The sequence below is a fragment of the Bombus terrestris genome, chromosome 2 (assembly GCF_910591885.1).
Source record: "Bombus terrestris chromosome 2, iyBomTerr1.2, whole genome shotgun sequence".
Classification (NCBI taxonomy): Eukaryota; Metazoa; Arthropoda; class Insecta; order Hymenoptera; family Apidae; genus Bombus; species Bombus terrestris.
In genome coordinates this window covers 3266714-3279664 of record NC_063270.1, presented here as the reverse complement: position 1 = coordinate 3279664, position 12951 = coordinate 3266714, and the positions used below count along the sequence as shown (strand labels likewise).

Genomic DNA, 12951 nt, shown 5'->3' with positions numbered 1-12951 from the left:
TTTGCCTGGGCACTATAGCGGTGGTCAAGGAGGATTGCCTTCTTCCTTCACGTTGGAGATTCGACCGTATCACCGAGATGCTTCAAGGCAAGGATGGCGTTACCAAAATCATCTCAATAAGGACAGCCACTGAGATTGTCAAACGGCTGATGGCCAACATCTGCATCTTACCAATGAACAACGAACATCCAACACCGCGGGCAGGATTCAGAGACTTGTCAGACCGACGGTCTCAAAACAAGCTGAATAATATCCAATCCTATGTATTCAAACACATACACGGCGATGCACATAAAGTGATTTATTATATAACCATTGTAATTAATTACATTGCCAATTCATAGAATTGAACATATTCTTTAATCATTGTATATCGGTAGCCACTGTATTCGCGTAATTCAATAAAATCTATAGTCATGGTAAAATTGCATTGTTTAGCTGCGGTATGTCACGGTGCAAAGGTCATGGTCCGACTGCGAACGAAAAGCTCACGAGCGAAAAACACGGATAGAACAGAATTTTTGTCTCACTCGGAAGGTTGTAACATTCGGTTGTAACACACATTTTTAAATAAATAATAAATGAATAAATTATAATGAGTTAATAAATTTGTATACATTACACGTATATCTGCTTTTTACTTTCTATGCTACACGTTGTTTTGATAAGAATAAATTGCAGATTCCTACTTGATGCGCGCCCATCAAAATTTGTCCTTTCCACAGGGTACATTAACCCCGAAACTGCCCGTACGACCATCGTCGTGAAGAGGTTGTAGAGCTGCTCTGCTGATTAGAACTAATAATCTAGATAACTGTATTTTTAAGTACATTTAAATCTATTTTTTCAGTCAAAGTTAATAACGTAGAGTCTGGCTTGTATGAAAACACGGATATATTACGGTTGTTACGAACTGACTATTTTATTTATTTTAAATTTTTTGTCATGTAATTACAGCAACATTCGATATTTGCATGTATGTAATTGCATAATCGTAATCCGAAGAACAGAGGTTTCTCTGACGCACCACGGAAGTTGACAATTTGCTGCGATCCAGTCGGAGATTATTGTATCTAGATATTATACTAATCAATACAATCAATACAAGTAGCAACTCGATATGATTCAACGCATATGTGACGCGTGTCTTACTGGTAGCGTAAAACGATTTTATGCGCAAATTAACTTACACAAACATTATATTCTAATAATTTATCTATATTTACATCTTTGAAAATATGATTTTGTAATTTTAATTTCTTTATCTCTTTGTATGATATAATTTATAAAACATTTACCAAGATGCTTCCTTGGATTGGCCAAAATTCTTCCTTGGTGACATTACACCAAATTGAATGTGATAACAGTGTCCTCAGCCTATCATTTTTACAGCATAATTGTTTTTTCAATTGTTATTTGATTTATCAGCTCAGTGGTAAAAAATATCTTCAAAAAATCATTTCTTTTTTTTCCTTGCGTGGGGAAATGGTCACCCCGTCTCACTTCTGGGAAGCGGGGGGCAGTGTCGGACTCTTACCGACTGAAACCCCGCGGTCGGTTAACAGGAATATCCTGGGACCTCTTTCGAATTGCTGTCGGAGCATTCCTGCATCTTTTCCCAATCTAAGGGAATCATTCCTCAGGTCTAATTTCGGGTAGCAATCCTCGCCCGAACCCAGGCCGCTCAGGTTTTCGTACACGCGCAGCAACGCCAAGGCCTGGAGCTCGAACGGAGGAGACGCCGCCAAGACAGACACCGATACATAGGATATTTATGTTTCCCAATATATTTTACAAAATAATTATATATCTAAAGATTATTAAATAATAATATTTTATATAAACAATAATATTTATATAAATAATTATATAATATATTTATTTGGTTTAAATTTTAAAATATATATATATAAATTTTTATATAATATAAATATTTATATTAAAATTATAATTTGTTTATATTTATAATTAATAATTATATATTAATATATACTTGTATATATATAAAAGATAATCTATTTTTTTCAAAAAATAATGAATTTTTTATAAAGATACCATCCTATAAAAATATTTTTTTTTTTTTTTAGAAATTTTTTATAAATATATTATTTATAAAAATAACATTTAAAATAATTAAATAATAATTAAATATAATAATAATAATAATTAAAATTAACATTTATATAATAGGCTAAGTTTAAGCTAATAGGCTCATGCCCTATCGATAAATTTTTAAAATTTTTATATAAAACCATATTTCCTATAAATAAATCAAAATTCCGGTGCGTAAAATGTGCAGGTAATCACCCCACTGACCAATGCACCAAATCCCCTGAAACCCCCGCTAAGTGCATCCACTGTCAAGGAGAGCATCCTGCGAACTACAAAGGATGCTCAGCCTATAAAACACTACATAATATTAAGTATCCAAAACTGAGACCCAAGGAGATAACCATACAAGAACCTAGACCCCAAAAACTCACCGCACCATCAATGTCCTATGCCCAGGCAACACAAAGAAACGTAAACAACTCGAAAACACACATTGTACACACAGAAAATAGAATTCCCACCCCACAAAACACAGACAACTTCACCAGACTCGAAAAAGCAATTATCGAGAAGCAAACTGAGCAAATTAACAACTTGCTGTCACTACTCATACTCTTCATGGATAAATTAATACGCACAGAAGAAAAATAAAACCAATGCGTATAGCTCTGTGGAACGCCAACGGTCTAGCTCAGCACTTATAAATAAGCTCAGCATTAATAAATAAATTAATAAATAAATCCCAGCAGTTACTAATGTTGAAGAATGAACTAAAGAAGAAACAGGTGTAGGAGCTATCATTGCAGCAGGTAATCAAATTATAAATACTAATTGTGCACTTTTTCTAAATACTATAACTAAAAATATAAATAAAATTAATAAATTTATATTATATAAAATTAAATTTCATCTACCAAAAATTATTATAAAAGAAATAATTATTAATAATCTTGAATCTCCTAAACGATTTAAAATCACAGTTATTATTCCTGAATTAAAAGCTAAATTCTTTTGATAATAAATAATTAAACAATAAGAAATTAATCCTAATCCATCCCATCCTAACAATAAAGTTAATATATTAGGCCTTAAAATTAAAAAAATTATTGATAATAAAATAATATTATTAAATAATAATAACGTTTAATTAAATATTTATTATTTAAATCTATATATCTTACTCTATATAATAAAATTATTGAACAAATTAATGTAACTAAAAATATAAATATTAATAATTTAAACCTAATTACTACAATTAAATTCATTTTTATCGAATTTAAATTATAAATTATCCATTCATAAACAAATAATTTATTTATAAATAAAATATAAAATCCAAAAATATAAAAATTAAACTTATTATAATTAATATAATTCCAAAAACAACTATTTTTAAAATAATTTAAAATATTTTCTATTTATATATCATTGAAATCACAGTTCAATATTTTTAATTAAACTATTTAAATAAAAAAATAAATTTTTTTTTTTTTCTTTTTTTTTTGCGTGGGGAGGGGAAAATGCTATTACGAATGCCCAGTGACCCGCATCACTGGGTTATGTGGGAGTCGGTCGGATGCCGTTGCCATACCCACTAAAAACCCCTCCTCCTTCTTCCTCCGCTTAGGGGGCAGACAACCCCGGTAAAACCTGTCGGCAGTCATCAGAGTTGTCCATTCGTGCCCCGTTGTATCTACTTCTTCGGGCAGTTACTGCTCATGTCGTCCTCTCAGCCAGTTCAGAATACTGGGCTGGTCTCCTTCTACGGTTTGCCGTTGTTTCATGATCTTGCTCCGCGTGGTTGTTGTTTCGCTCGTTCTCCTCCTTGCCTCTTCCCAGGCTCTCGCTGTCACCCTCCTGTGACACATGACGGTCTTGCAGAATTGCCTGAATTTATTCCAGCTCTCGTCCTTGGCGGTCACCGTGGCGATCAGATTGCCCACGTCTATCTTCCCGCCCAGAGCGTTCTCCAGCTCGATCCTTCTGTCCGTCCACTTCGGGCACGCGAAGAGGGCGTGCTCTGCATCGTCGTTCGGGTCTCCGCAGTCGAGGCAGTTGCTGTCGCTGTCCCTGCCAATCCTTTTCCTGTAGACACCGAAGCTCCCATGCCCGGTTAGCAGCTGCATGGTGTGATGATCGATGTCCATCTTCTTTTTGGTAAATAGCCACGCACTCGGTATTAGCTTCTTTGTGATATTTTCTTTTTTGTAGTTGTTCCACTCCTTCTGCCAGTCCTCTTGGGCCTTCTTGCGAATCGCCTCCAGTTCCTCCTTCAGCTTGGAGCCGTCATCCGTGCCAATCCTGGTCCCATGGTTCTTGTTCCTCTCGTAGGTCTCTCCGAGCATCTTTATCTTTATGTAGATCGGGAGATTCCCGGTCAACACGCAAAGTGCCGCGTGGGAGACGGTACGGTATGCCGTCGTTGTTATGCACAGGGCCGTTCGTTGTGCTCGTTTCAGCTTTTTCCTGTTCCTATCGGTATTCGCTGCTTTAGCCCACACCGGTGCTCCGTAGGTTACGATGGACTCCCACACATTGTAGTAGAGCCTGCGAGCCAGGCTGGGCGGCCCATTGATGTTGGGTAGGATTCCCTTAAGGGCTCCTATTAACTTGTCGGCTCTGTTACACACCATCTCGATATGCGCACCGAACCTCCGACTGGAGTCGATGACGACTCCGAGATACCTGATGCGATCGACCGTTTCGATGTCCGAGGAGCCCAACCTGAGTTTCACCACTCTCGGCACTCGCAAGCTTGTGATGAGCATAACCTCCGTCTTTTCCCTCGCCAGGGTGAGCCCGACACTCATGCACCAATCGTTGGCGATCCTTAGCATCGTGTTGACCTTGACGGAGGCATCTTCGCTCCTCCCGACGGAACATGTGATGGCCAGATCATCCGCGAAGGCGGTTGCTCTGACCATTGGCATGCTGTCGAGTCTCTCGAGCAACCGGTCGTATACCAAGTTCCACAGGAATGGTCCGAGGATGGATCCCTGCGGGACTCCCGCCGCCACCTCGTGCTCCACCGTGCCGTGCTGGTTGCTCACGATGATCCTCCTTCCGGATAGGTAACTGCCGATTAGTCTTTTGACCTTCCATGGCAGCTTCCTCCTGTCAAATTCCTCGTATATGCTCTTCCAGCTGAGCGAATTGAAGGCATTGCTGATATCCAGGGTGATCATCACGCATATTACCTTCTTCTGTTTGCAGATGTTGGCAAACTTCATCACCTGCGTGATGGCATCTACTGTGCTCCTCTTCTTTCTGAAGCCATATTGCCTCCGATGGAACGGGTCCGTCCCGATGCATCTCTCGATGATCCTCTTAAAGCATTTTTCCCAGATCTTGCTCATGGTTGGGAGTATGCTTATCGGCCGGTACGCGTTGGGGAGACTGGGATCCTTTCCCGGTTTCCTTAGCAGTATTGCTCTGGCCGTCTTCCAGCAGTCTGGGATCCTTCCTGATTCGGTGATGCCGTTGAACGCCCTTGTCACGAGTTCGCTCCTGCGACTCGCTACCAGCTTCGCGATCTCGCCCGGCACGCCATCGGCTCCTGCAGCCTTCTTGGAGTTCATTCTTCCGGCGGCATCGACGACATCGCCTTCGCCGATGGCGACGCTGAGGCTAATATCTCCTTCTTCTTCGGGCTCTGCCTCTTCGCGGCCCTCATAATGGGGGGGTCCGTGTCCCAGGGTGAATAGCCTCTGTAGGACTGCCTTCACCATGTCGATCGGCATGTCGTTTGTTGGACCCTTGCTTTTACATTTCTTCATGACCGTGCGATAGGGTTTGCCCCAAGGGTCGCTCTCCAGTATCTTGCAGTATTCTGCCCAAGCTGTTTTTTTGCTACAGGCGATCTCCTTTTTTAACTGCCTACGGATCTCCTTGAAGGCGTTGACGAGGGGCTCGGTGTTGCCGGCATTCTTCTTTCTTTCTCTCGTCACCTTCCTGAGCGCTTTGTGCGCCTGCGCTCTCAGTTCCGCGATCATCGGGTTCCACCAGTAGTTCGCGTACTTGCGGCTCGCCGCGCCGAAATAAAAAAATAAATTAAAGATAAATAAATTTAATGGTAATAAATGTAAAATTAAAGTTGAATAATTTAATAAACTTCTATTTATTAAATTAATATTAGAATTATAAATTTTTCCAAACTGAATAAATCTATATAAATAAATTGAATATATAAATCTAAATAAACAATAAAAAAAAAATAAAAATATAAATAAATATTTATATCATATAATTAATCTTATTAATAAAAAAAATTTCACTTACTATATTTAAAGAAATTGGAGCTCCTGAATTATATACACATATTATAAATCATATTATTGATATTGAAGGTATTAAATTAATTAATTCTTTATTTACAAAAATAATTCGTCTATTAGTTTGTTTATAAATTTCATTAACTAAATAAAATAAACCTGAAGAAACTAATCCATGAGAAATTATTATTAATAATCCTCCTAATAAACCAATTTTCAAACCCCTTGATATTCCTATAGATATAATTCCTATATGAATCACTGAAGATAAAGCAATAATTAATTTTATATCAAATTGAAATAAACATATTATTCTTAAAATTAATATTCCAAATAAATTAATTATTATTAAATAATAAGATAAATTAATAAATTTATTCTTAAAAATTAAAATTAATCGTAATATTCCACATCTTCCTAATTTTAATATTACTGAAGCCAAAATTATCGATCTAAAAAAAGAAGCTTCTACATGTGCCTTAATTAATCATCCATGAAATATATATATATTGGAATTTTAATTAAAAAAGATATTAATAAATAAATAAAATTAAAATAATCAAATTTAAATTTCTTAATCTCTAATAAAAAAAAAATTATTCTACCTCTTCTTTCTAATATTTTAAAAATTAAATTTAATATTGGTAAAGAAAATACTAAAGTATAAAATATTAAATAAAATGCGGCTAAAATTCGATCCTCTCTATATCCTCTATCTATTACCATATAAAAAATTAATAATAATCTAGATTCATATATAAAGTAAAATACTAATAAATCTATAGCTATAAAATTTAATAATATTAAAAAAAATAAAATTAAATTTAATATTAAACAACTTTTTCTTATTTCATTTAAATTTAAAAAAATTATTCCAAATACTCAAATTATTATTAAAATTAAATAATTAGAATAATTATTATTTCTTAAACCTCCAACAATATTAATTCACTTAATTCATCTAATATTTTTTAAAAAATATAATCTTATTAAAAATATAAAATTTCTCAAAATATAAAAATTAATATAATTTATCAAAAATATTACAACTAATAAAATTAAAACTTCATTCATTATATTAAATTCACAAAATTAATTTTTTGATGACCATATTCATAATTTATTCTTACTAATAATGATAATCCTAATACTCTTTCACATACAGAATAAATTAAATAAATTAAATATAAAAATCCACTATAATCTATTGATAATAAATAAAATAAAATTATTGCAATTAAATATTCAATTCCAATTAAAAATCTTAAAAAATAAATTCTATAATTTAATACAACAATTAATATTAAAAACACTATATTAAAAATTAAATAATCTAAAATAAATTCAATATTATGTATATATAAATAATATTAAATTTCAAAAAAATTTTTTTTTTTTTAAATATCAATAATCCCCAAAATTATTATTTTAATTAAACTATTTTTTGTTAATTAAATATAAATGTTTTATAGTTTAATAAAAACATTAATTTTGTAAATTAAAAATTTAATTATAATATTAATATAACAAAATCTTAATAAAAATAAAAAATGAAAACTTTATTAATTCTTAATCTTATTATATACATAAATTTAAATATTAATTTAATATTAATTATTTATTATTTTTATATAAATATCTTCAATTCACCTTTAAAACAATTAATTTATTTAATTTTATATATTATTTATATAACTTTTAATACTTTAATTTTAAAACAAAATTTTTCAATAAATTTATACATTTTAATAATTATTTTCATTAGAGGAATTTTAATTATATTTTCTTATTTTATTAGATTAATCAATAAAATAAAAAAAAAAAAAAACAATACTTATAAAATATTAATTTTAAATTCATTTATTTTATTAATTATAATTTTCCAAATTTATCAAATAAAAATTATTCTTAAACATTTAAATTTTAATTTTTACAAAAATAATATATTTAAAATTATTAAAAATTTATATTATAAACCAAATTACTTAATTTTATTAATAATTATTATTTTCTTAATTTTAATATTATTTATTATAAAAAAAAATCTGTTATATTAAAAATAAAAACTTACGAACAAAAAAATGAAAAAAATAATTTCTATAATTTATAAAACTCATATATTAAATTTACCATTATCATTTATTAATTTACCTACATCAATCAACATTAATTATATATGAAATTTTGGTTCAATTCTAGGAATATTTTTAATAATTCAAATTATTTCAGGATTATTCTTATCTATACATTATTGCCCTAATATTAACATTGCTTTTTATAGAATTTCTAATATTATAAAAGATATAAACTCAGGATGATTAATTCGTTTAATTCATATAAATGGAGCTTCATTTTATTTTTTAATTATATATCTTCATATTGCACGAAATTTATTCTATTACTCATTTAAATTAATTCAAGTATGATCAATTGGTGTATCAATCTTATTTTTATCAATAGCAACAGCCTTTTTAGGTTATGTTTTACCATGAGGACAAATATCATTTTGAGGTACTATAGTAATTACAAATCTAATTTCAGCAATTCCATATATTGGTCAATTTACTGTTGAATGAATTTGAGGAGGATTTTCAATTAATAACGATACATTAAATCGATTTTATTCATTTCATTTTATTTTACCATTTATTATTCTATTAATAGTATTTATACATTTAATAATTTTACATATTACAGGTTCTTCAAATCCTATTCATTCAAAAATAAATATTTACAAAATCAATTTCCATCCATATTTTACTATTAAAGATTTAATCACCATTATTTTTACATTTACAATATTTATATTAATTAATTTACAATTACCTTTCATATTAAGAGATCCTGATAATTTTAAAATAGCAAATCCTATAATTACACCAATTCATATTAAACCTGAATGATATTTCTTATTTGCATATTCAATTTTACGAACAATTCCAAATAAATTAGGAGGTGTAATTATATTATTTATATCTATTTTTATTTTATATATTATTCCTCTTATTAATTCTAATAAATTAAAAAATAATAAATTCTACTTCATTAATAAATTTATATATTGATGATTTATTAATATCTTCGTTATACTAACTTGATTAGGAGGACAAATAATTGAATATCCTTATACTAATTTAAATATATTATTCACTTTCATATATTTTATATATATGTAGTATCGTGGACAAAAGGCCTAAGATATCTGCCTAATCGTAAACAATGTCGCGAGAGCCGCGGCATCGTCGGGTACATCAATGTGTCGTCGGTCCTTTTTAAGCGGATAGTTTCGTGGAAAGGGCCCGCGTGACCCTGGCCACGGGCGTTTCGGGACACGTGTCTCGAACGGCGGCAAAAGACAAAGAGACGTTAAAGTCAGTATTAGTTGAGAAGCCGGAGAGAACGGATGCAAAAGGTGTGCAGAGTGTGAATTGAGAAGCGAGAGCGAGCGGGTGTAGAAGCCGAAGAGTGTGAATCGGGAAGTCGAAAGCCGCGTCTGAAAATAAGACGTACGACAGCATTGTAATTATTTCGTTGCTTCGAATATTATTAATTAAATCAAAACATCATTACTTGTCCTTTCCTCTAAGACCCATTAAGATACTACATAATTTTGGGGGCTCGAGCCGGGATCTAGAGCGCTAAGTGACAAGAGAGAGTGATATTTCGAAACGATGAGTGACTACAATGCAGGAGAAGCAGATTTGACTGACGAGCAGGTGGCTCAGATGCGAATACCTGAGTTAAAAGACGAGCTGAGAAAACGACGGCTGAGATTAGCGGGCAGAAAGCGCGAGCTGGTAGCGCGATTGCTGGCTGCGGTACGCTTAGAGCGGGAACACGGTGCACGAGAAGAAGACGACGACGACGATGATGTTTTAGAAGACGACGATGACGATGAGATGGGCGTGATTGGGGACCGTTTAGACGGCAACGGTCCCGGGAATCACGATCTCAGTAGTCAAGACGGCGGAGTTTGGGTGACTCCAGTGGTAAGACGACGAGGGCAAGACGAGCCTAAGTGCACGGTGTTAACGTTTGAAGACGTAAAAGACTCGTTAGGAAAATTCAGCGGAGATGACCTACCGAATGTGAGCCAATGGATAAGGGATTTCGAGGAAATGGCGGAAGTGTGTGGCTGGTCGGACATCCACATGGTGGTTTTCGCCAGGAAGCTTCTCACAGGCTCTGCTCAAGCTTTCGCACGCCAAGAACGATGCACGAAGTCCTGGGCGAAGTTTAAAAAGGCGTTGGTAGATGAATTCCCAGACATAGTGAGTGACCGGGAGGTACATCAAGAATTAGGACATAGAACGAAAAGAACAGACGAGAGTCTGCTTCAGTATATGTATAATATGCGTGAGATTGCGGGACAAGGAAGAGTCGATACACAGTCGGTAATCTATATTATCTGGACTATATTATCCAGGGTATTCCCGATGAGGTCGCGAATAAAGCCATACTATACGGGGCCAGGAATATGCAGCAGCTGAAGGAACGCTTCAAGCGGTATGAAGCGATGAAAAGTGAGATGAGGGCGAAAACAAAATTTGGGGAATGCAAGGACGATGAAGCGGAACGATCAGCAATACGGAAGCAGTCGAGGCAAACGAGCAGTGATCCCAAAAGGTGCTTCAATTGCGGCGGTGACGATCACTTAAGTGTTACGTGTCCAAAGAAAGAGAAAGGTGTGAAGTGCTTTAGCTGCAACGAATTTGGACATGTTGCGGCGAAGTGTACTGCACGACCAAAGGAGACTTACGTCATCTCGAGGCCCGAGAAGAAGGAGTACGTGAAAGAAGTGTCGATAGATGACTGTAAGATTACATCGTTAGTAGATACGGGTAGTGATCTCACGTTCATACGATCAGACGAGTATGCGAGGTTAGGATCACCACCGCTAGGAAATTGTAAACTTAAGTTTGATGGTTTGGGTTCCGCTGACAATGAGACCTCGGGTGAATTTACGAAGGTAATGACGGCCGACGGGCAGGCTGACGGTCACGAAGACGCGTCGGATATATTGAGGGTCAACGTGATAGAACAGTTTGACGAGATAGATGTAGCGCACATAGAGGAACCTCACTACCGTGAAGCGATTCGCGATATCGTTAGGGGGTATAAGCCAGAGAAGACGCGGGATGTCGGGATAACCGCGAAAATCGTGTTGAAAAGCGACAAACCCATAGTACAAAGACCGCGAAGACTGGCGCCGTCTGAGAAAAGAGAAATAGACGACTTGGTGAAGTTGCGAAAAAACGAAGGCGATTTTAAGTGTCAGGTATGTCATAGGCCGGGCAAAAATATGGAGTACGCGGATACCCCGAGTAGAAATTCACTGCCGGGTGCTGTATATGTGGCTGAGTGTGAGGACGGGCTGATTGCACGGTTGAGAAGCGCACAGAAGAAGGGCATTGAAGTCCGTAAGATTTTAGATGCCGCAACGTGTAGTCAGGCCGATAGATATGTAACCAGAAGATTAATCGACGAAGAGTGGGGCGTGAATTTCGAAAAACAGCGTCGTGAGTTACGTGAGGACGCGAAAAGGAAGATCGCTGCGACGCAAGAAGAAAACAAAAGGAATTTCGACAAAAGACGGAAGAGTGCGAAGCAGTACCTAAGGGGAGATCTGGTAGCCATTAAGAGAACTCAATTTGGCCCAGGTTTAAAATTCGGGGGAAAATTTTTAGGTCCGTACCGGGTATTGCGAACAATGTGGAATGACCGATACATGGTGGAGAAAGTAGGGGAGCATGAGGGGCCTACGCACACGTCGGCGACCGCCGACTTCATGAAGCCTTGGGTCCTCAACGCCGAAGACGACGCATCCGACGATAGCGAAATTGAAGACCACATCTGAGGGCAGATGTTATTGCAGGATGGCCGAATGTAGTATCGTGGACAAAAGGCCTAAGATATCTGCCGAATCGTAAACAATGTCGCGAGAGCCGCGGCATCGTCGGGTACATCAATGTGTCGTCGGTCCTTTTTAAGCGGATAGTTTCGTGGAAAGGGCCCGCCTGACCCTGGCCACGGGCGTTTCGGGACACGTGTCTCGAACGGCGGGAAAAGACAAAGAGACGTTAAAGTCAGTATTAGTTGAGAAGCCGGAGAGGACGGATGCAAAAGGTGTGCAGAGTGTGAATTGAGAAGCGAGAGCGAGCGGGTGTAGAAGCCGAAGAGTGTGAATCGGGAAGTCGAAAGCCGCGTCTGAAAATAAGACGTACGACAGCATTGTAATTATTTCGTTGCTTCGAATATTATTAATTAAATCAAAACATCATTACTTGTCCTTCCCTCTAAGACCCATTAAGATACTACATATATAATTTTATCATTTTATGTAAATAATATATGAGATTTAATTTTAAAAAATTAGTTAATGAACTTGAATAAGTTTATGATTTGAAATCATATTATAGAAATAAAATTTTCTATTAACTTAATTAATTAACCTTCAACATATTAACCTTTAAAAATATATTTATAAATTTAAAATTTATTAATTAATTAATCTTTAATAATAATAATTATATTATTTAATATATATATATATATATATATATATATATATATATATATATATATATTAAATATAAAATTTATGTATCATATATATCATATAAAA

At 34.7% G+C, this 12951-nt stretch overlaps 1 pseudogene; it reads left to right on the top strand.

The window, feature by feature from the left end:
• The first annotated feature begins 8407 nt into the window (after positions 1–8407).
• LOC125386238 lies at positions 8408–12702 on the top strand (annotated as a pseudogene).
• Positions 12703–12951: the final 249 nt, after the last annotated feature.